Here is a 26123-nt window from a genome sequence, read left to right on the forward strand (position 1 = left end):
CCTGGTGGAAAACGTACATAATGGCAACACCGTTTCCTAAATATCACAAAAGATATCGTATCTTTTTTTCTGTTTCTGTACTGCACTTTTATGTTAATTATCGGTCAACCAGGACTGACCTGTAAATGTACTGGTCAGAATTCCATTCATACACACTACATTTTATTTTCTAATGTATATAGATTTATTTCATGCAGTGATAGCAGAGATGAGAGTGGCAACAATTGGTAGATTAGTTGGGCAACAGAAAATGTATCCATTAATTGTTCTGAATAAATTTTGTTATGAAAGAAATTGCTAAAATTCTGATTCCAGTTCCTCAAATTGGAATATTTTGTGGTTCCTTAGTCCTCTATAATAATGAAACAGATTATCTTTTGGTTTTGGAATTTTGTTCAGGATAAAACAATAAATTTTACGCTGCACCTTAGGCTTTTGGATACACTGTTTGACTTGTTTTTCCCTGTACCATTTTCTGACAATTTAGAGACCACAAAATTAAACAAGTGATAGAGAAATTATCAACAGATTAATTGCTAATTAAAATAATGGTTATTTGCAGCCCTAGTGGAGAAACAGCAGTTTCTTTAAAAGCAAGGTTAATATCCTTAAACCTTTTTTCTTGTGGAATTTGCCCATTTCTTGCACACACACACACACACACACACACACACACACACACACACACACACACACACACACACACACACACACACACACACACACACACACACACACACACACACACACACAGATGTTACCATCACAGCTGTCACCCTTTACATTGTTCCTGTCCTTCTCTGTCTTTTAAGTTTGCCTTTATTGTCCTTCATGCTGTCATAAAAGGCGCACAGGCTGCAGGCTTACATAAGAGCAGAGGGAGAAGTTTCAGGAGAAAGTATGCCAGAGAAAATGTTGCCAACAACCACGAGCCAAAAGAAAAATTTAAAATATGGCAGCAGAGTTGCCCATGATTAGTTTTGAAATATTAGACAAATGGTCAAAATAAGAGAATAAACCCATGGATTAAGCTAACAACACACAGCAGGTGGTTCAGTGGATACAGGACTTTATATTTTATTAGAATATTGAACATTCTCTTCATAAACAATGACCTAATCCTCCGTATTATCATATATCTATACTTTATCCATGTATTCAACAGTATGTTTTGAGTCTGTCAGCCATGTAAGAGCCAATAAATAGACACGCGTGACATGAGCAGTTAACCTTAAAGCCAGAGAATTCCTACACAATTCCTACAGAGTCGAGACTTGAACCAAAAGTATCTTCATGCTGCAGGGCGGTATCTGTCTTATATACAGTATACGCAGCAAAGTGCTGCATCTGCACGTTCTGTAATTTATTTCTGTTTGTTGCAAGGTTGCTCTAATCGAGTTACAAAGATCCTTGATTGGCTTCCAGTGCCACGGCGGGATGATAGTCGTCCCCCTCCCTCTCCCAAGATTACTGTGGTCCAACAGCAGCGAGTGAACGACAAGAGGCAAAAGATGAGTTTGGGAGCGGGAGCACGCACACTCAACATGCTCCGTCAGCATGGTACCTCCTTAACCTCGCTACGCAGCAACTCTCTGAGGATTTTCTCCTCTTACTTTTGATCTCTCCCTCACTCTTTCGAGAAGCACATTGCTTCTCTCATTTGACATTCATCACAAGTATCAAAATAAATACTCAATACACACATTTCCTTTAAAGATAAAAAAAAAATAAAAATGCAAAGAAGTTGATCTTTAAATATAGTTTCTTGGCTCTCTTCAGTACATAAATAATTGATCACAGAAAGGCTTCAGGGGAGTCGTGTTCACGGATATGTTGATTTCACACCAATTTCCTCACATATATAGCCCAATCTCAGTGTTTACCATGCATAAAATTAACACATACTGGACAGCATCTCCAGAGCTTCGAGCTGAAATTCAGAAATTACAACCAGGGCCTTCAGTAAGTAACATTTTAACAACGTGAGGAGTAAAGTGGCTTGAAGAATGAGGCAGAGAAGGCTCTCGCACACCGACAAGACAGATTCCATGATCCATATCTCTGTGAAAGATCACCAAGTAGCAGTATAAACAAGAGCGTGATTCTTCCATGAGATCAAAACAAATGTAAACTGTCAAAAGACTCAACTGAACAAGTGATAAAAAATTCAATATTACACAGTGTATAACATAACAATCAATGTAAAATGCTGTAGTTTCTATGACTGCATGAGCAACACAAATGTAGATCAAAGTGTGCTGCTGGCAAAACAACACAAATCATCAGTTATGTGTTCTACAGAGAGTAAAAAAGAAGTTCAGAGCTTCTCAGTTTAGCAATACAGCAACAACATTTCACTGCTCGAGCCCATGAATAAACATGCCTAAAAGTTTAGTCTAAATACATTTCTGAAAGGCGTTGCACAGTAATGTTTTCGGGATGTTTTCCCAAAGTAAACACAGGGTTATTACGGGAAAATAATGATGATGGCAGTGTATTTATTATAAATTTGTTTGATCTCATCCACAAAACAGCTGACAGCAGTCAGGGGAGGAGAAACAGATTAGGTTTGAAGCACCCTGATATGAAAGAGAGCTGATAAATCACTCGCTCTAGATATAGGACAGAAAATCCACGTTGTGCTGCACTGCCCTCACTGTACATTCCTACTTGGATGTTAGCATATGAAAAAGTCCACTCAGACCTCACCACCCGCTCAATTTTTCTCTTTCACGGGTGTAAGTAAAGGGTGCCTGGCTGCATTTTGTTTCTGTCAAGATGATTAATGGCTCTCAGTAATATTACAGCTTATATGGATATGGGAAGGTGCATCTTTACAGCAGCCAATCAATAAATCTGTGATCCTTCAACCACCCACCCTCCTCATACCAAGAGATTTAGAGGCCACATGAGCAGCACTGAACCCCCATACAGTAAATCTTGTGCAGATTAATAAAACATTTTCCTTAAATGTGCTCTAAACCAGTCTAATTATATCTTAGGGATTAATTCTCCAGGTTGGCAGCCTGTTAGCTTTCTCTAGTGTGGAGCCACACAAACATGATGTATGTCTTGTTTTAAAATGAGAGAAAATAAACATTATAATGTTAGTTTAAACACTTAAAGGTTAATTCGAAAAGCAAGACTGACTGCTCGGTGTACGACGTTAATAGGGTACGATGCATTTCATGGATGCTGTTCAGACTTTCGAGTGTTATGGTAGTCACAATCTTTGTTGTCAGAAATTCTGAAGACAAACAATCAGTAAAGATGGTGTTAATGATATTAGTATGGGTCTATTATATTGCCTGGAAGTGATTGTGTTGCCTATTGGCACACAGATGCAGTACTAAATGTTAAAATAAACGGTCAGGTTCGTTGAACACTGGCTATACACAAGTTAGAAGTACAAATGTGCTTCCAAACACAATTATGTAAATATTATACTGGCCTCTGCTCATGCCTTCACTGAATTTGTGACAAGTTCCTCTGACATTGTACGCTTGGTTAATTTGCTGTATTTTGTGGGCTCTTACCATGGGAACTACTTAAAAAATAAAACTCAGTAACGACAATAAATGAGTTCACAGTCAATAACGATGCAAAGACTTCCCTCAGGTACCAAGAATATGAGCAGAAATCAACAGCAAACAGATGCCATAACATGACGAGCAAATATATGTCTCATAACCTGAGCTTAAGTGTGTCAAGCACAGAAACACCAACTACTAGCCATGACACTCATCCAACAGCAAATTAGTACAAAGGGCATTATAAACTTACCTTGTAGAAGTGACCCAGTGTTCCCAGGCATCTCAAAACAGACTGTACAGCCAGGTGAGTGAAGGCGCCATGTATCCAATTATTGAGGGAAACCTGTTCCAGCTTGCAGTGCAGCTATTGCCGACAGGTGTTATTAAAACAGCCAGTTAAACCGAAACAGTGTCTAAACCGTGCAAACACTATCACAAAACTGGCATATTTTGGGGGGGGGGATTTGCAGATTGATGCAGACTGAAAGCTGGGAGCAGTGGTACACTTGCAGCAGAACTGGCAAAAAAATAAAACACAGTAAAACAAGGTAACCCAGGCGTGTAGGGCCCTGCAGGGTGAAATAGGCTGTGGGTGTCTTCTTCCCTGGTTGACAAACCAGCTTACTGGTAGATTACTGGCAACTACTGGACGGAAGTGTGAAACAGTAGATTGGCAGGAGAAATAAAGATCACAAACTAGAATATCTCTGTTTTATATATATATATCTTGGGTAATTAGTTGGAGCATTGTACATTATTTCTATCCTAGCAGATTTCCCAATGTAATAGGCTCTTGTGTTTTTTATCATTTAGTACTGACACAAAACCCGTTCCTTGTTCGTCATACCTGTTGCAAATTATTAATACATGTTTGACAGTTTCCAGTTTAGTACAGCTTGCCTATTTTATGGAGTGTTTGACTTAGACCTGAATGTCTTATTCTCAGAATGGTAATTATCATCTCTTCTTCCTGCCTGAATATGTATTAATTACTGTAAAGATGTATTTCTACGTCAGTTCAATCCCAGTATACCCATGAGGTTTTGTGCATATGTTCCTTCATGATAATTCCAACCTCTGCTTTACTTAATGGTGCTTGTCTGTCTGAACCTGTTGTTTTAATGATTGTCTCGCTGACTAAAAGTCTACTGTGGTGGCGGGGTGTGGTTAGCTCAGCTGCAGGGGGTAGAGAGTGGGAGGAGTGGTTCAGGGAACAGTGCCGGGCAGGTGTAATGAGCACAGCTGAGCCGAATACAAACTGATGAGCACAGCTGAGCTGGATGTGGACTGATGAGCTCTCCCCTATAAAGGGAGGAGGGAGGAGGAGGAGGAGAGGGGAAGCGGTTGCACGAGGGCAGTGGTGTATGGGCCGGGCAAATAAAAGCATTTTACACCTGAACGTAAGACTGAGTGTGTCATCTGTGTCCAGGAGAGGCCCCGGTAGCACCAATCTTGCTACATCTACCTACTAATTTTCTCCCATCACTACATGAGCTGGAACTCAAAGGAAGGAGATGTCCAATCCAATCCAATATAGCCTGAGATGCACATGAAAGAGGTCATACACAATATCTTGCCTGCATGACAACTTTCCAGATTTATTGCTTGAAAGTGCTGACAAGCTATCTGAAGTGATGAATATGATGACTTTGGTGTTGGTTATTTTCTCCCTCCCACTGTGATGCTAAGAATATTTTGAGTAATTCAACTGTGTACACTGAAAGATGGTCTGACATTCTCATTTTCACTGTTACCTCACAGTAAGGAAAGAAAAAAGCAGACCTGTGCATCCAGTCTCTGGTTCTTTTGTTCCATTTTGAATATGAAAATCTTGTGTTGGTGTTGGTCAATATAGTTTTGTAGTTTTATCCATTTTGGTCAAGAAAGGCTACAAAAATTTGAGTTTATTTCCATGCTTTTATCCATCAATAGCTATACATTTTCATCCAGCAGGGTGCAGTGGCTGCGCTGCAGAGGGAAAATCAATAATAACAGCGCTTCCCTGTTTGAGAGCGTAGAATAAAAGAGCTGAAGGAAGCACGCAAAATCAGCCAAGAATAAAATCGCGCAGAATTGAAAGAATAAAAACAAAATAAAAGAGTTGGTTTAAAGCTTCTTCTGAATAAAATCCATCCCAAATGGTTTACAAGGAGTAACTGGTTTCAGTTCAGCAGAGGAGTTAATGTCCTTGTAGTTCATTCTCAGGTGAGTGTGTTTTGGGTGTTTGCCATGCAGTGTGTGTAGAGCTAAAGTATTCTTCTATAATGAGTGACAAGTTGTCTTGGTAGGAATTTATATCATTTATCTGTTTACAATATGGATGTTTTACAGTATAACAAACTTCTTAGTAAAAAGATTGACAGAACTAAAGCTACATTAGAGGGAATTGAGGGCAATATTGCTGCTTGTTTTGCAAGTTTTCATGTGCAGCAGTGAAGAGGTTTGAATTTATATTAATCTTGAAGACACTGTAAGTTAATAAACGTAGGTCTTTGACTAGCATTAGTTTCAGATCTGGTAACCTTTGCCTTGATTTAATAGAGAATCAAATACTGCATTTCTTATGCAGGTTGGGTTTTTTGGACTTGGTGATCTATGAGACAAAGAGACTGTTCGTGGGTCAAATCAACAATGGACCTACCATGGACCTGCAGACAAGAGAATGGATTCACTTCACATCCTCTCAGATAAATACTGATATCTCACCACACTCCAAATAACAGGTAAAACACGCACACTACTTCGGTAGGTGAACATTTGTCTTATTGAATTTGGTTTATATTTTTTCAGAGCTCTGAATTATTTTATTATTTTGGTTATTCTTTCCCAAACCCGAGTTAGTTGAAGGATCAATGAAAGGACAGCAAGTTTGTCAACTTAAAGAACATTATAGAGGAATAATACAAGAAGAGCAATCTAATTCAACTACTGCCTGAATTTATCTCAAGCTGTGGAGCCTAAAGGAGATTTTGAAAACAGGTTAATCAATTTTACTAAATACAAAAAAAGGAAGCTGTGTCCACGTTCTTTGTTATGGCTACATACATGTGTGTTATACGTATGTTCTGAGTGAGCCTAAAGTGAGCCTCAGGCTTGAAAAGTACCTTGGTTAAGAGATTCTCCATATATCACTCCAAAATGTGTTAAGGAAATGCCCACTGCAATTTAGGTTTCTCTTTTAGTTTTTGCTGCAGACTACTATCTATGGATGATGTGATGAGTCTCCACAGAGGTATGGCTGATAGTGAAACAGTAGGGCTTAGTTTTAGATCACATAGTCCAACACCTTGATCCAAAACTATACAAATTGGGACTCATTATGCTTCCAACACTACTGTAAAAAATTTCTGAACAGACTGTTGTCTGACAAACAGTTTGTTGGGTAAATTCTGCCACGAGTAGAGTGTGTCACTTGTAGCTGTGAAACTGGACTTGTCTGCCTGTGCAAAACCATACCACTGTACCACAAAGGATATCCACTTATTACCAGTGTTTTTATAAATAATAACATATTTCTGTACTTGAAATAAGAAATCAGGACAGCTTTTAGTCTGAAAAAAACAGCCAGTATATTTTAATCATATAGCAATTATATAACAGTGAAACCAAAGTGTACCTTCAAATTTCTATATGCATATCCATCATACAGACTGCTATATTTACTTGTATATACACACATATCTCAGGAGTATAGATCTTGAAATTTTAGTTGTTTTTAAAATTACACCATATGTAGTGAAAGTTTTACCCTTTTCTCAAAGTGTTAAACCTCTATTCTAATTTTTCTTACTCCAATAGCCTGAATAGTCATAGTCTTGACTGTTTTCACATTAAACCTTGTGTCCTGCTTTATATATGGCAGCCTCAAGAGGTCTAAATGACTCGGGGAGAAGAATTCAGTGTGAAATGGGATGTGATGCTGCACAGAGGTGTTCCAGTCCCACAGGCTGTGTTGTAAAGCTCCACTAGACTTCACTGACTCCTGCCCTAATCACAACTACCTCCTCTCCCTCAGTCTTTCATTCTCTCCTTCTCTCACTTCCTTTTTTTTTTTTTTTTTTTTTTTTTTGTCCCTACCTGGACATAACTCTGACTTGCGTGTTACAGCATCCATTTTCCTTTGGCTATCCTCCCTGTGAGTTCAACTCTGAACCATGCTGAGATTTTTTTCGTTCCTAATTATTGTGCAGTAATAAATGAAGTCTGAGCTCTAACTCTCCAGAGTAGCTCATGCTGATCTCCACCAGAGAGGCTAGTGCCTTACCAGAGGCATTGCTGCTCACCCACATCAGTCTCATCAAGCGCTGTGGTTTCGCTTCACTTACAGCTTCATATATATGAGAGCTTAATAGAGACTGATTCATTGATATTCCAGCCAAACTGCCCAGGGATTTGGCAGAACAGGCACCAGCAGAGGGAAGAGACAGACAAAACAAAGTGACAGAGAATGAGTGGGAGGGGAGGGGTGAGACTCGCAGAGTTACAGCAGATTTGCAGTCACATGCTGAGATGCCAGGGATGATAAAACCATCTCTCTCAGACAGGCCACTGTGATAGACTTGATTCGGTCCACTCACACCGTCCCTCCCCCCGCCACCGCCACCACCACCACCACCAACCTTTCTTCTCACGCCGGTCTCCCGCATTCTTTCTCTCTTATGCAGCGACTCAAACATGATGAACAGAGGCAGGGGAGAGATGGGCAGCTGGCCTGGTCTCGGCGGGACGAGGGAACACATTTGACAAAATCAAATCAGGTCGGTCAAAGGTGAAGCCTGCTTGTCTCCCCGTGGAGCGGCGAATAGTATCAACACTGCACAGATGCCCAGAATGCTGTGTAGCCCAAGATGAAAATGTTGCAACTCTATAAACCCCTTCCACCTCCTAAAAGCTGCTAAACTCATGCTCTTCTCTGCTGTTTTAAAATCCATGCATTTCAAAAGTCCACTCATGAATTAGTTTAGATGTAATCAGATCATCAAACTGCCTCCACTGTTTCAATTCTATTTGGGACGTAATTATAATGTTTGATGTCTATTAACTATCACTATTTTTATCAGGCAGATGAAAGAGATGATTGTATGGCTCCCCATATTCATTTCCTCCAGCGAAGATGACATTGTACGCACCGTCAATTTGGACATATCCACCTTCTTGCATTTGGAAGTCAGCTGTCGCACTATTTCAGCAGCTAACACTTTAATATGCAACACCTCAGAGATCCAAAGCACCAATTCAAGCCATTATCGAGTGTTCAGCTCACTAATAGATTTATTAGAGGGCTGGAGCCAGCTTATTACAGTGGGATCTTTGCATCTGCATGCCACGCTAGCCTCGGAAAAAGGATCGTAAATTAGTGCTGTAGGATGAGAATGTGAAAGACATATTAAGTGAGACTCCTGTGTTCTCAAATCTAGGTGATGGTTGGGGTGGCGTCCTTCTACTATATTCACAGTCATAGAAACAGGCTCACATTTCCCTTATCAGGGCACATCACCATGCCTCATCCTTAATCATCAGAACCAGGGAAAGGTCATTACCCAAGTAAATTAGCTCTTTAGCATTTGATCATTCCCTTTTTTTCCCCCTTTCTTCTGCTCTCCTGAGGAAGGAAGCATCAGGCAGGCAGCAATTTACACACGCTCGCCAATGGAAACCACTTTTACTTCAGATCAGGATATACTGCACTTTCAAGTGTTTGAGCTGCAGTAGACTGCAGATTTGCACATTATAATGTTAGTTAAAATTAATTTTCACTTTGAAAAAAATGTTCAGTTGTTTTTGGACATTTCTACGTCTCTTCATCTTCCCTCCAATCTCCTGTAGTCTTAATGAAATATCCTCAAAAGGTGACACGCAGTGAAAATAGTAACATTTCAGGCTGCGTATTTACATTTACAGAAAATGCAGAATGATAAAGCCCTCTGACAGTCCAGCGCATTTACACAGCACACGCTGTAAAACTTCTGTTGAAAGCTGACCGTAATTCATTTCCCAAACACTCACGCACGTACGTTAATAAAGCTCACACACCCTCTTTTCAGTTATCTGTGTTAGAGATGTGTGTCACTCAGCCTGTCTCTCACTCTCTCTCTCCCACACACAGGTTCCCCAACACAAATCTGTCAGCAGTATATGACATTTTCCGGGAGTATGGGCTTCTCTAAAATGTATTTTAAAATGTTAAACCTGATGGTAAGATAGAAAGACATTGTCACCTTTGACATCCACTTGCCACCAGGGGTTTTAAATGTTATCAGTAAAAGTGACAGGTCGAAAATTAAGGGTCAGCGAGGAAACATTGGATCTTAAGGTCTCAAATTAAAGTGTTCAGTGTGTTGGATTTAAGTGGATCTATTGGCAGAAATGGTATATAATATTCATAATTATGTTTCCATTTGTGGATAATCACCTGAAACTAAGACTATTTGTGTTTTTGTTACCTTAGAATGAGCCCAACATATCTACGGGTCCTCTGTGAAACGTGCCATCTGTTACAGAGATGGCCTTTCACGTTTTTGGTGATTTTCACAGCCATTGTAGGTTCTTGAATATGCTCAGAAAGAGTTCAATTGGTTGTAATCTGTAAATTCAACCACTAGATGCCACTAAATCCTACACACTGCTCCTTTAAATGTACAAACCATAGACTGTGTATCAAAGTAGATGTAGCTTCCAGGTCTGAAAAATGAGGCCAATGCGGAGTGACTTAAGCTGCAACACCACCGGGTGCCGCTAGAGGTTGACTCCAAAAAGCCTATGGCTCCATAGACTCCCATTCAACCAGTCTCATAAAATTCTCAGTCAACAAAATTTCTCCACGAGATTTTGCAAGCTAAAGTCGCTCCTTCTTATTAGTTTTCTGGCCGTCCACCTGAAAATAATACAGTCATTAACTAGAAATGTTTTTCAAAAAGCAGTGTTTTTGGGGGCGTGTCTGCTTGATTGACAGGCCTGTTGTGCAGTCAGGTTACAACTATTGGTGGGTGTGACGTAGTATTGCCAGGTTTTCAATCAGATCGAGTCAGATTCCCTGCTCCCCCCAGCTTTTCTAAATATGGTCACCACCGGCTCTAGACTGTTTAGAACTAGCAAGATAACGCCGGCCAAATTTCTAATTCGAGGCTTAATTACGGCCGTTCACAAATCAATGGGTGACGTCACCTGCTGGTTGCCGCTTGGTACAAACCAACAAGCATTGTGTTTACAGTGGTGTACAGGCTGCTGGGTAGCACCCTGATGCCGCTAATTAAAAATATAATGCACTGAACAGTGCCGCTGCAGGTCAAGTAGAGGTTTGAATCACAAAACCTTTGAAGTTTTCTGTATGTGTTTGATCTGCACAGTAAATCCTCACATGACCATTCAGAGCTAATAGTTTAATACACAGCATTGCTCGGATATTCACTCATTCTTCCTTGTCTTCCAAAATTACTGGTCATTTCGACTTCTGAGCATTTATCTTCCACTGACTTTACCGTCCACCTCACTGGACCTGCAAGGCCAAACAGTATTAACCCAATAGCCACTGGTGTATGTGCACAATCTCCATCTCTGGCTCATCCTGTGCATCTCCCCCAACCCTTTTGAAATGGTAGCAATGAATCTTCATTGCATCCGGTGGTGTGGAAAGCAGCCCTCTCCTAAATGACTATTGATGATGATGCCACACTGTAAGGAATGTGAACACAGTATGGAAATGGTACAGCAAGCTTGGGGAACTTGAGGGAGTAGGAGGAGGAGGCGGAGGAGGAGGGGGGGGGAGGCCTGTGAAGTGGTATGGATAGGCAGGGGGGGATTAATCAGCCGTACTTTTATAAAGAGGTATAGGGTATTACTTATCAATAAATAAATAAATAAATTCAAAATCATCAAAAAGACTTAAAAGCGGTTGTGGGTTTGGCGGGGCATTTCCACCGGAAGGCAGTGAGTCTGTGTCCTTGCCTTGTCCAGAAATGAAGTGAAACATCCCTTGAGGCTGACTTTAGAGATAAAGACATTCAATCATGCATATATGCATATGCACATTCAGATACATTTATGCTTTAGTCCGATATTCATAGTTAATTTTGTAAGAAGTGAACACAATTGTAGTGGACAATTTTGTCCTTTCACTGTGTATTACTCAGAGTTCTGACCTTCTTGTGAGCTTGAAAATAGAGTTGTTGAGAGGAGAGCTGCATTTATTATCAAAGACACCGGATAAGTGACATCTATGGTCCTCTTCATGCTCCCTTCTTTATTTTTTCACTGCTGCAAGATACAACTTTTGCAGATAGCTTCTGGGTCCTGTATGTGCACTGGAATCATCGGTTTAAGAGTTTTTGGAAAGTGATGCTGCCTAACAATACAGATATCATTCATCCAGAACAATCAAAACCAGCATGTAGTGCAGGAACTCTGCCAGACACTTCACCATGTGAGGTCATTAGTATCTTCCTTTTGATTAAAGTAGTCTCAGAACTGCTACAGCAGCAAATATATAGATGACGTATACGCACAAAATCGCAGCTCACCCAGCAATTTAGGTTATTTCAAACTGTTGTGTTTTCAATTGTATTGTCTTAACACTATATACTCTATTATTGCATATTACTTTATATGCAACATTTGGAGCTTTCTTTGTTTCATTTAATCCCAGGTCTATGCATAATTTAAACTGTATCCTGTATTGTAAACCACTTGTGTTTTAGTATAAGTGCTTGAACCTAAATCATTACTGATTGTCTTTCCAAAGCCTGGTGACATGATTGAGATGCGGTATAATAGCTTTTGATAGTTTGCAGGTGCATGTGTAATTGATTAATGAACAAATGACACAATGAGTGCTATACAGTAAATAGTGCAATGGCCACACGTGAGGTTCACTGCTTCAAGGACCTCACCAATGTAAATCGGTGAAATCGTGCTTCCTCTATTCTTGTTTTTCATTGACAGTCTAATGGAGCAGTGGGAAGTATTCATATGCAAAACAGCTGATAACGGTATGTCTACATCAATTTATGGCCAAAAGCAAGAGTGGAAATCAGGCTTGCACACATATGTGCCCAATGTCACACATATTCCAATGGGTATAATTCATAAGACAGGGCCATGTATAATATGATATACATTATCCTGTCTTATGAGTCATGCTGATCATGTATGATAAACAAATTGTGTAAATAAATCCATGTAGAAACTTAAGAAATGGAGGCTATCTTCATAATCACCTGTTTCCAGGTGGCTGCTGATTGTAACATTAACCAGGACTTCTTGTTACTGTGATGCAAATTTGTCAAAATATAAACAAAGTGAACATGAACTGGCCTGAATACCTTTTCAGATCTTTGTCAACTGCTTTCTCTGTTTTTTCAAGACTTTAGCCAATATTATTTCAACCTGTCCCACTTTCCTCGCTTGGCTCAGCACACCTGTTGTTTACGACATCAGTCTTTGCTGTGATTATAGTCTCGAAGCTATGTTCCCATAAAAGTTAGCTCAGCCACTCTGAAGGCTGGACCATTCAGCAATCAGTGGGGGTGGCTAAGAGTGATGATGAGGTCAAGTGTTCAAAATGTAGTTCCAACAATGGCGATAGTGGAAGAGTTATAGATGAAGTGATATGAACAGTTGTAGGAACACTTAATGGCTGAACTGAAACTGAAGCTAGAACAGTGCCTAGAATAAAAATGAAAAAGAAAGTTGACAATGTTCTTTTACCAACATGGCGTTGCACTCTGCTTACATTGGAAGTGGGATCTCTGTTGGTTACTGCGTGGCAAGTTTTGGAGCATAAAATATGTCATATAGCGGTCAACAGTTGCTCCAGTAGTCTCAGATCCTATCTTTTCATAAAGTGAATCTGGGTCTGGTAATACTAGTCTACTTTTTTCCACTGTTTGCACAGCCTCTTTGCTAAAAAACTAATATTTGTTACATTTGTTTGGATCTTCTTCCCCTTGCATACAAACCTCTGATTAATATCACCAACTGCCATGCGGTATTGCCCAATGCAGTTTGACTTGTATTTTCCCACTAACCGCCTGTTCAATATTCACTCTTCAAACATCTCTAATTTACACTCAGTCTTGGTTTATTGTCTTAGTAAAATACATAGTATGCCTTTTTAATTTGATTAATTATTTACAAAGTAGAAATATCATGTTAGAAATATTATTTTGCAAATTTGGCTTTTTTGTGGTATCCTCTGTTTATAATCCTAAAATTTCCCAAAGCAAAATATCTCTCAAAGATGCTAATGTGAAATCAACCTACAGACTGTGCCCTTTCACCTTTTACAGCCCATACCGTAAACATGATGGTCAGTGCTGTGTCTACTCCAGCCTCCACACCAGTGAGACCAATCTTTGCCAGAGGCCTACTGTATCTCAATTCTCCCACAAAGGCCACAAAGTCAACCATCATGGAACATTATGGACTCTGGCAGGGAATACAAGGCCCTAATCAAGACTTCAGTACTCCACCAAATGCACAAATCTTCTCGTTGAACAGGAAACCCAGCAGTGTCGGTGCCTCTGCTTTATCTTTCTCCCACTCTCCTGCCTTCCCTCGGACCGCTGATGTGGAGGAGCATGAAAAGGAAGGCACTCGTGTCACACAAGATTTTCTGGAGGCCTTGACAGAACGGATGGGTCTCCATTACTGTAATGAGGCTACAGGAATGGCCAACGCGCTTCCCTCATTTACGCCATCTCAGCCCGTCGCCTCCTCCAGGGGATACAGTCTTTCCCCTGTAATAGCCTACTCAGTCTTCTGACTCTGTTCCTCCTTTGCTCTTTGCTTTCATTCCCCATTTACTATCCCAAAAATGTACAAGAGGTGTGTACATTTGTGTGCGTTCACTATAGGGGCATAATGTGTCAGATGAGAAGCTCAAGGGCGATGAGGAATGCTGGTTTGTGTTAAGCTACTGGACTTTCAATGAACAGAGACTACATAAGATAATATCTCTTGAGCAAAATTACTGTAAAACGTATTTTGGATGGCAAAGATTGTACTGTTAATCAACCACTTCAGCCTTGGTTGATGAAAGCTAGAAAGTAGGAGGGAGGTTTGTAAAAAGAAATAGAGCATTTTAATGTTAGTTGTTTTCTCCGACCTGACATTTGCAGCATCTCCCCACGGAAAGGAATTGCCCATTTAATGTCTCCGTGTCTCGGGTGTCTTCTGGGTGCACAAACACTTGGCTGGTTTCAAGCCTTTTCACCAGACCTTCAAATACACACCAACAGGCTTTCTTGAGTTTTAATTCATTAATTTCAGCACAGCGTTCTGCATATTAATGAATCAATTTATCAGTCAGTCTTAACAATTAACAGAAGACAAGCTGGCTTCAGTGTGTAGTTTTATTTGTGTTCCACAAGGGTATGATCCCTGAAAGGTCAAGATTACTGTGGTGATTACTGGATCCATCATTGTCTCCTTCAAGCATTGTCTGGGCGCTGTTGAGTGGACGGGCAGTGTCTGTGTGACAGCAGTTATACACTTATGAGGAAAAGTTTTCAAAATTGTTCATTCAAGAACTTCAGTATTGAATGATGCGAAACCTTAAATATTTAATTCATCGACAATGTTCTTTTTAATATCTATAGGCGGTGATTCAGCAAAGTCAGGGTTGCCAACCTTACGCCAAAAGTGTGACACACCTGCTGTCATGCTGCACGAAAAAAATCTCACACTAAAAAAGAGGAAACCTCAAACCTACAACTTAAAATGAAAATGTAATTATAGGTTAAGCTAACATTTTCAGGCTTTTCTCAGTCTTTAGGTATGGCTACAGCCACCTTGTGACTGCAACCGTATTCTAGTTATTTTAACCCTGACCATGAAGGTCCCCCAATAAAGTGGCCTATTTCTTTTAAATTCAGAGTAATTCCTACTTGCCCTTGAATTGCTGCAGAGATCTCTCTATGAACAGAAAAAACACAAAACCTAAGGAGATAATAATAAATCCAAAAGTAACAGTAAAACATTTGCAGGAGTCCTCAATCCATTTATAAATATTCATTTTAATGGATACACAGGTAAATGTTTTCATCATCTGTAAATGCTAGGCAAACTTTATTGTTTGGTATTATAAATGCTAAAAATAAAAAATATATATTTTTGAGACTAAGAAATATATTCAGTTATGGTTTAAGAATAATGGGGAATTCAGAGAGTGGTGGATAAGCTGTATTGAGTCTAGCGGTAAACAGGCCTTTATGCAAAGACAGAGAACAAGAGCCTCACCATTTATTTGAATTATTTCATAAGCCGCAGACATAGCAATAGATCAGAATTTGTGCTGTAAACACTGTGGGCTTTAGAAAGTGTCCTCTTCAACTGTGGGTTGATGGAAATGCTTGAGCTGAAGGCTCTGAGCCACCCAGACTCTGTCTGTTACATAACTAAACTAACCATTTTACGTAAAGCTCTGGCAAATCTGTTTATCCAAACAGGGTTTTTGAAATCAAACTTTGCTATCAACCGGAGCTGCAGCAAGAACAGATTATTTTTAGCATTATATCTGCAAAGTAAAAATATTTTTTTTACACTTCTGTACTAGACCAAACTTGCATGTGTATGACTCAAACCAAAGACACTTCTCTAGTATTGTTACAAGGCTGTATTTTTTACATTCCCTTCATGTGCTTTTACATGGACCCTTATAGAAGATCACCTTCAGAGAAAACATTCTATCCTGCATTATCTTTTCAGAACAGTAAGTTGCTGTCCATTGTGACTGCTGTTGCTATGTTATATTTTGTTTTTATTGCTTTGCAGGAGAAACGGAGGAATTCAGGTTACGTATATAAGGAGTGGCAAAGTCAGCATTGGTGAGGAAGCCGAGGTGGTTGGATGGATCAAACACAGAATTTTCCTCCAGGACAAAAGTCAGCGTTGACTTTTTATAACTTGCTTCCATAACAGGACTTATGTAACTAACATACCTATTTGAACCAAAACCACATACTTTTCCTAAACCTAACCACACTGCGACCATTTCACAACATTAACCATGTGTTTATTATTGTTACCATGACAACAAAGATCCGCTACACCTGCCGTTGGTACTCTCAAACTGTCATGAGGACATTTTGGACCTATAGAGGGTGCAGAAAACAGACATTGACAGTATGTCATTTTGGGAGACACTGGAAATAGACCTGTTCTGACATTTCAGTATGAGGAATGTCTTGTATTTTTCTAGATTTTTACCATGTTTCACCAAGTGAAGCGATGGACCTATGTTGTGAATTCACATCTTTTATAAAATATCAATTTGAAAAATACTGCAGGCATTTGCTCCATTAATACAGAACTTAACAAAAGAAAGTATAGATGCATGACATTTCCCTCTAAGGTTCCTCCAATCCGAGCAGTCAGGCTTTAAATGTTATTGATCCAATTTTAGAGTACATAGAGGTACAGAATTGCCTGGCAAGACTTCCTAAAGTCCTACAAAAGCATGCCTCTCATGTACCTTTTCAGTAGCATCTGAAATGCTTACCAGCCTTTTCATTGTTTGCACACAGATGAATGCAGGCATTACACAAAGTGGAGGCAAACACAGAGAAGCTTTGGTTTGCTATTCCCCCTAAAAAACGAAAAGCTTTAGCTATGTATGTAAGTGTTTGAAAGCCTCTGAATTGTAATTTTATAAAATATGTATTTAATCTTCATCATATTGTAAATTAATGGCACATGGTAACTTCACCCTGGGGTACAGGGTCTCCTGAGTAAGATCAAGTAATTAACACATTGCCACAAGAAGTCCTTTTATCATATCTCTCACACTAATTGGAAGACAGGGTGTTAATTTTCAGTGTTTGCATAATGAGCCCCACATATACAGCTTTTGTAGTGATTGCAATGTGCTGTATTTGCCAAACAATGAGTAAACATACTAAAGGGTAATTAGGGGAAATCTCATTTCGCAGTATAAAATGTGTTTTTGTACCACGACAAGCATGCCCCGTATGTCTGAGTTCTGGAAAATTGTTTGATAATCATGTTCCATTATCATATAGTGAGGTTATTAATTTGCACAAAAAAGGAGGAGGAAGAAGTCTATGGTAATGTGAAGAATTTGATCAGAAATGATTTGCACATCTGTGCTGAAAGTCTATACACCCAGAGGTAGATTAAAAGTTAGTGCTGTTAACTGCCAACTCACATTAGCACATTACTTTGGAGAGTATTTACCTGCTCAAGATTCAGTATTAAAAAAAACTTTGTCATTGTGCCAGCACAATGAAATTGCATCCCTCAGCACTGATCTGACCTACACTGACTCTACCTACAGTACATATATGCTCATGTTCAAAGCACCTGACTGAATCATTTTCATACCCAACACCTGTTTCAAGAGTAAGGCAGTGGCATGAAGGACCATCTGATTGGAAACAGCCAACTCAGCATTTAAGAAAGCGCTTTGTTTCAATGGTCACAGATTAATGTGGCAGCTGACCCTTTTGGTGAGAACGTCTGCTCAGCAGTTCGAGATAGACATTAAAATGAGACTTAAAAAAAAAAGCTAGTAGCTGGTGTTGGTGTCTATCTAATGACTATCCAATTATACTAACCTGGAGTAGTTACCCATAACAAGAAGACTACAAGCAGACCTTTAATGGGTGGGCTTGTTGAAATGATTAGTTTGTTTGAGTATTGAAGTGATGTAAATGTGATGTAATGCGAACTTTAATCTCTAAAACTGATTAAATGAAGCCACAACTAGGAGATAGCAAACTAGCAGATCAATTTGCCACATTGATACTTGAGTAGTTGGCTACAACAACTACAGTAGACAGAGTCTGTGAGTCCAGTGTGACCATTTAGAGTGGTCCACCTGACAAATCATATCAGAGTACCTGTTCAGGCTGTTGAATTTTAGGAATAATACAATTTTGTTGATGCCTAGACAGCATTATATGAACAGGAGCCCAAACTAATTATGAAGTCTGTTTTGGATTTTTCTTTATTCCTGAAATCTATTTTAAATATTATTCCAATTCAAAGTAAAACATGCAGCATTACAGTAGACTAAAGGACTAAAACGTTCATGGCAGTTGTGTCAAGGTCAAGGTTGAGCTATAAAAAATGTGTCTCCTACAGCAATGCTGTGCAGCAATCCAATTCTTGTCATTGGAATGTTGGTAAGATTGGCTAATACTGATAAATAAAACGTATTGTGTCTCTCATTTTCTTCCTTGTCGGGCTGTGACTTTAAATTAACTTCCAGTTTAGTCTATTTGATATTTAACATATATGTTGTTCATATGGGTTTTGTAACAAAAGAATCTTCCTACTCAGCTTGCCATCCCGCAGTCAAAATAACAAATTCAGCATGGGGGAGTAACACTTATTGTGCTTCTTTGTAGTGCTCTTGAATTCCAGATTTGACCATTTGTAGTTCAACTACTTTTTAATCTGCTTGTAGAGCAAGTAACAACACTGGACTCATTATTTTCCACTTTCATTAACTTGGTGGTAGGACTTTATTTTTGGTGTTCTTTTTTTCTGCTCTGCGTACACCTGGCTATTCATGATGAGGCCTGTCTCTTTCACTAAGTGGGAGTAAGCTTTTGATTTCATGCTCTGAGTCATTTGCTTATTTATCTTTGTTTAAGGTTGATGCTGCCAAACTCGTCCTTTCTTTTCTTCAAGTGATAGACGTTGCCTGTGGTGACCAAGGCAGTCCCTCTGACCTTGAACTGTTGTTACTATTAAGACAAGTATTGTGTTTATTTATTTTTGTATTGTTTCAGTAGTGTTTGTCTGCAATCTCTCATGGCTGAGTATTACAATACAGGCATTTCTATTGTAGTGAATCTAAGGCTTGTTACATTTACCCACAAGCACCATGTTCATCGTTATACTACTTGGTTTTATTATATGAATGTTGGAGAGTCCTTTTTTATAATGAACTGTGACGGGGATATTCAGATACAGATTAATTGTACCGTATATTTACACAAAACTGGTCAGGCTTTGGGGTCCACTTTGACAAGAAGCCATCATTAGTGGAGAGGCCATCATTAGTGGAGAGGCTTTGGTGTTCACTGTGATCATATCATTATTGCAGACATCCCTGAGCCATGATCCATGATGTATCCATGTGTATCTTGTTACACTAACAAATGTTAGATATTAATCCTTTAAAGAGAGACAGGCCACAGTTCAAAGCCAAAGCATAGAAGTCAAATGACAGGTTGCCAACATAGCATGCATTTTCACAGTTTCATTTACCAATCAATGTAACACATGCCTTGAGATGAATGGAATCCATTATCTTTCCTTCACTTTGAAGGTCAGCCAACTAACTTTTAAAGTTATTGTCCAAAAAAAAAAAAAAAAGGACACAGCAGTGGTGGGAAAACATTTCCACTTTCAAGAGCTACCTCACTGGATGTCTGAAATTTCTCATTTGGAGTTGACAGGGTGCTGCTGGGAGCAGAGCAGCATCACTCAGGGACAGCTCTCTGGTTGTGGCTCCTATCTCTCATTTTCCCTCTCTTCTCTGCAAATACGCCCCCATACCTACTCGCATAACCCAAAGACAGCCAGGCAGCGCTGCACTGTGCGCTCCCCACTCACAACAACACAGCATGTTGGCAGGCTCACAACAGAGGTACTATAGCCGGGCCTCAGAACACTATCATTATGCCAGGTGATATATACTGTATGTGTTGCTCTGCCTATGACTGCGTGTTGCGATGTTGGTGGTTGTGGTATAGCCTCGATAGGTGAAGTGCATTGTGTGCTGCTACGGTTTGATTATCATACAAGCCTTCGTTAGAATTAATAAAAATGGTCTTAACTTGAAGCAAAGTAAATGTGGTTGAATGATGTGGATTCAGACTGTTAATCTGGTAAGGATTTGAAGAAAAGGTTTGGTAAATTTTCTCTTCAACCTTAATGACATTTCCATGAGCCATGGCCCATGACAATGCCCTTTAGTCCTCAGACATTCATGGAGTAATTAATAGTTGACTTAGAGGGATTATACTACACGAATGTGCCTTTGTTTTGGTGACCTTGGAGAGGTTGACTAATCTCTCTAATTGAGTAGTTGTAAACACTATTGTTCCCACTCTGTTCCAATGTCAATTTGCTCCTGTTCATTGACAAGTTCTTGCACAGTATCTTAAAAAGTGCTCACACCACGAGTGATGATATTATGACAATCTAAAAGCTATCAGCCACCCCAAGACACTACTTCCATGTGAAATGCTTTGGATCAGAGAACCTTGCTTATAATTAATGTATTCAAAGCAAAGGAAGAAAAATAACTTTGCTTGGAAGTCACATGTAATATTAAAGCCATGTTTTCAGTGTTTTCTTGTCTGTAGCACTCAGCACAGCAGCAGGAAAAACGATACTAAATATTCATACTTTAATAGTATTTCGGCATTTCACAATGCGATGATGGATTTCCCTGTCTATGCCCTCCTTGAGAATCCAGTTTCATACATATTTAATAAGGTCCTCTAAACAATTTTTACATTTTGTCATCTTCAATGATGCATGCCATCAAACTCCTAGGAAAAGTGCTTCATCCCACCCCCATTGTTCTCACCTCCGCCACCACACCCAGTTTGTTAGACTGCCAACTTTCACAGGTCTGTATTTATTATCAAATCTCTTAACCTTGGCTGAAATGGATGGCTATGGCCCCAAAGCACCTATAATGGAGCACGTTCATATGATGTATTAGTAAACGAAGACATGAATTTGAATGATATGATTGCACCTCTCAAAAAAACATGTCTAGAGAGTGGAGATGTGCCCATGTAAGTGGGATACATTAATCACAGCATCGCCGAGGCTGTTTCAGTGAATGCTAAAGCAAATGTTCCTGTTCATTGACAACAGTAGAAAATTAATGTAGAAGAAACATGTTCTGGAAATAAATCAATATACAAATGAACATGATGCCAGTAGAAGAACTGGCAGTCCATATCTAAATCAGATGCACCTGTACCTTATAGTGTATGTACTGTGTACTATTTTTGTTGACATGAAATACAAATGTTTTTTTCACCCACCTCTGCATGTGGAAATGGAAACTAAGTGGCGTGGGGTGCAGTGGTGTTGGATGACAGCAAGCAGAAATATGCAACCTCCTATTTGTGCATCCTCATGAACGTGTTCATCCGTATGCACGATGGGCCAAGACATTGCCCTGGACCCAAATTAACCTGTGCAGTATCAATGAACAGCTTCTGACAGTCCATTTCATCCTGACAGAAACATTATAACCCTGCTGGAAGGGAACCAACTGAGAACAAATATGGAAATTGACACTTAAGATACAATGACAGCCAGCATTCACACATCACCTGTCTCCTTTTCACTCACTCACACACACACACACACAAACACACACAGTTTAGTGTCAAGCACTCAGATGTCCTCCTCCAGAAAGACTGCAATTAATTTCATTAATAGGATTTTGCCTCGTCTTTTCTCTCAAATTGATCTCGTTACATTGGTCACAGTAAAAGATAACATTTGATAAATGAACACTTACAAGTAGTGCAAACACACAATAGAGATAATATTAAATAGTCCAGAGTATCGTTTGGTCTGTTTTTATATCAGCAACATGGGCTTTCAGAGAATTCATAAAAGCAAAACCTCATTAATTTAGATAAGAGGATGAGACAGCTGTTGAAACATGTTCAAAGGAATTACTGAATCTAAAGTTTTGTATTTAGGTAAATTAATAAATGTTAAAAAAAACAAGACTAAACCGGCAAACCGATTAGTATTGAACAGCAGCAACATGCCATAACTCAGTACTATAACTTCATTATATATCAGGCATTATTTTACATTACAGTAGCTTTATGCCTGAAAGACTTTGGGCCTGATTTACTAAAGGTCTGCGTGTGTAAAATCACATGCAAACTTCACACCACCCGCCAAAAAATTTCCAGGCAGATCTACTAATGACGTGCAGTGAGGATTGTGTCTTTCAAATTTGCAATTTAACACACATTGTCCATTTTGCGTGTTCGTCTGAATGCATATGTAATATTGGCCATTTCTGCTTGAAGGTGCAAAATACTGGGAAATGCAAATACATACATTTAGCACCCGCGATGTTGTTTATTAAACCTGAACGTGGAAATAGGAGAAGTGATTGCGTGTGTATTTTAGTACGACTGAAAGGTTTGTGTTAATCAGGTGCGCAAATCTGGAGAGACGGCTGCTCTTATTGTGGTGAGAAGGAGACGTAGAGAAACTAAAGAATACGTAGACAATGTATTTTACACACGTGGAAACATTTTTGAGATGACAGAGGGAAAAAAATTATTCAGATATATAGTTTTTCCAGCAATGACATTTCTGAGTTATTGAATGAACTGAATGATGAAAGGAAAGCTATGTATCGAAGGTGCACTGACGGCAACCAGGGCGAAGCTGCTGCACAGCACTGAGGTTGAGGTTCCGAGTGTCAGGCCGGGACTCTGTGTCACTAGATGGGGACTCTGCACAAGCTTTTGCATCACCCAGACATTAAGTCTGTTAGCTCCCAGAACAGGGATGCCGGGAGTGCTAGGCCCAATGTTGGTGGTGGGGGAAACAGGGTCATCTGATCAAGAGCGAAGCCCAGATCAGGCAATGTTTTTGACGATGACGTCCGTCTCGCAGGGGCAACCGCCGGGCCCCCGCCAGCTGCAGCCTCCACCAGCAGAGGACTACGGGGGACAACAGGAAGCCGAGATTGTGGCAGTCTAAGAGGAAAAATAGAGCGCACTGCAGATTTTCGGATTGGCAGAGTCCATGCCGACAAAAATATTTGTGTTAAAATGCCAAATCTGATATGACCAACAAAATTCTAAGTCGGGTTTAGCCCTCCTGTCTAGTTTGTCAGTGTCTGGCAATTTAGTATTGATCTACTTGAAGTGGTTTCACAGTTACAGTACAACATAAACATACATACATACAAATTTATCAGTGCAAAATTAGTTTCAAAGATTTTATTTATATTGGCATTTCAATTATTTTTAATAATAACATATGACACAATTTTTTCTTGAACCAATTTCAGAGGTATTGACCCTTCTGTTGATTTAGGATTTTCTTTTCTTTGTTCAAAAGAAAACCTCATTCAATAAACCTCTAATATAACCTTTAATAATTTACAACGATGTTAATAACTAAAAATCCAGCCTTGGAACACCAGTGTTGTGTGGCTCACTTGTCTTGATAAGGACATTGGTGTTTTGAAGCATGTGCTACTATTATTGTTTATCCAATATTTGTGCTTTTTGTGGCCTCTAAAAAAAACACCATTTCCAAGCCTTAGAGGTTTGTGGGTTAAATATCATCGTTCAACAGAAGAGGTGAGTCCATGAAAGAGTCACCGTCACTGAGAGGGGTCACTGATAGCTCATGTTCATAATAACAGCAGGATGGAGAGGGCTGAATGCCGAAGACGTTTTTTGACAATAGGGGTTTTAACTAGAAAGTTGAAAAAACATTAGTTTGGTTGGTGAGTTTCATAGATATGGAAGAAACCATAAGTACCTGCATTGCCTCTCTTAATGCTATTAGTATTTTCGTTGTAGTATCGCAATCTTATATCTCAGTTTTCATGCCAGCTCTGGTTTCCTTTGCCTTATTCCCTGCTACTAACTCTCCTGTCGTTTCAGACCATCCCCTCCCACATGTCCCTTTTTTCCACACATGTATCACCTGATCTTGCCCACCCTCCGTCTCACCTGCATCCTCTTCATTAATTAGCTCCCTTAGTATACAGTATATACTTCCGGTCCATCATTCTTCCACACGAGACTGTCTTTTGTGCACTACGGTGGAGCTTTCCAGCCTCCTATAGTCCTGTTTTGCTCCAGCCTGTTTTTGACCTGTGGCAGATTTTTTTTTCTTGACCCCTTAGGACTTATGTGCCTAGAATGTAAGTGAACTGGATACAAGTTTACTACGATTTGACTTTTTATCTACGTGTCTGAGTGTTGTGCTGTTGGGTCTATTTTCTGAACCCTGACAGTCTTATGGTTACTGCTGTAGAGATTTGGTGTAGAATATAGAAAATAACCCCAACTAAGACGCTTCTTTTTTTTTCTGGAAGATTTAAGAGAGCAATAAGGACAGGGCCAACAGTAAATACAACACATATAACAGGACTGTATTTGGATATAGAATTCTGTAAATGTAAGTGAAAGTTAACTTTCTTTAAAGCTGTCGTTTGAATATACTCAAGTGATGCATCAAACCACATGGCTGAAATACATATTTGACTTATGAAATTATTCACTTGCATAACATTAAAACTGGTGCAAAAATAAAAGCGCTCAACTTCAAGGTTTGGCTATTGACACAGTAATTAACTGAGATAACGCTGTAACTTTTAACCTTTTTAACTTTTAACTTCAAAAACAAAAAAGGTCATTAATTGCTTTTCCTCCGACCCATTTGGCTGATTTAATTTCACATAAGAGCCTTCTCTCCCAGTTAGAAACACTTCAATCAAAAAGTTGCTCCCTCAGCCCTCTCTACGCCGCCGTTCACCTCTGAAAGTCGCCATTATGTTAATATTCTAATATTGTAAGTAAAGAATTTTACTTTCAGATAATCAACAGGTGCAGTAAGTCGTCCTAAATATTTGTTACATTGTGCCAAATAAATTCACTGTAATGCAGTTTAAAGGATTAGTATCATTAGATATATCAGATAAAGAAACTCAAGCTTATACAGATGGTACTAGCTGCTGCAGAGCTTAGATGATAAATACTGTAAATAGACCAGGATTCAGAAGACTGTACTGAATGTGTGTCTGCTATCCTATAATCAAGTTCAAATTCCATTAACGGAGCCCTGTCCTCAGCAAAATTTCTCCCTCATTAAAAGGTTTAGAGACCGCACCACTTTCCCGTATCCACTCCCACTCAAAAACATGCTCCTGCCTAATTCATTTACCCATGCTTCCTATACACACCACCAGTATAATTGCAGTGGTAATGAACGTGCAAAAGCAGCAAATTGGGATGGGAATAGCATTAGGGAACCAGCAAGGCTTGCTGCTCCTTCTAACCTAGCCACCCTCTCCCAGTACATGCATACACAGACTCCCACACACAAATGCAGGGGGAGAACTGAACACAAACTGATGCATCTGCTCTATCAGCACAGCTCAGTTTCCTCATAGGCCGAATTCGTGTAGCTCTTTGCCAGAGTGCAGCTAGCACTCGTTAGGCTCAAAGTTGGTCCACAGGGATTGCCCTGCCCTTTGTAGTCAGCTAGGCAAAGCTACAGCTGAAGGTCATATGGTTTAAAAAAAAAAAAATAAGCCCATTACATGTTTATCAACAACAGAAAGAAAAAAAAAAAAGGGTGAGCTTTCAAAAAGTAATTACCCATGGTATTCCAAAGTTGCATGATGGTATTCATTTTTCATGGAGGGGTTAGAGGGTGATATCAGTGCCAAAAAAAGGGAGCAGTTTTGATCAGAGGCTGAGATGGATAAATGGGAGTGAGTATGAAGGGGTGGCTGAACAGTCCAAGCCTTGAAATAAATACGTTTCAAAGAGAAGAGTGAATCATACTCCGACATTAGAGTTGGGAAGCGAAGCACAT

This window comes from Brachyistius frenatus, unplaced genomic scaffold (assembly GCF_029030835.1).
Source record: "Brachyistius frenatus isolate BFR_SWC_R1_liver_20210118 unplaced genomic scaffold, ASM2903083v1 Contig_39, whole genome shotgun sequence".
Taxonomy (NCBI): Eukaryota; Metazoa; Chordata; class Actinopteri; family Embiotocidae; genus Brachyistius; species Brachyistius frenatus.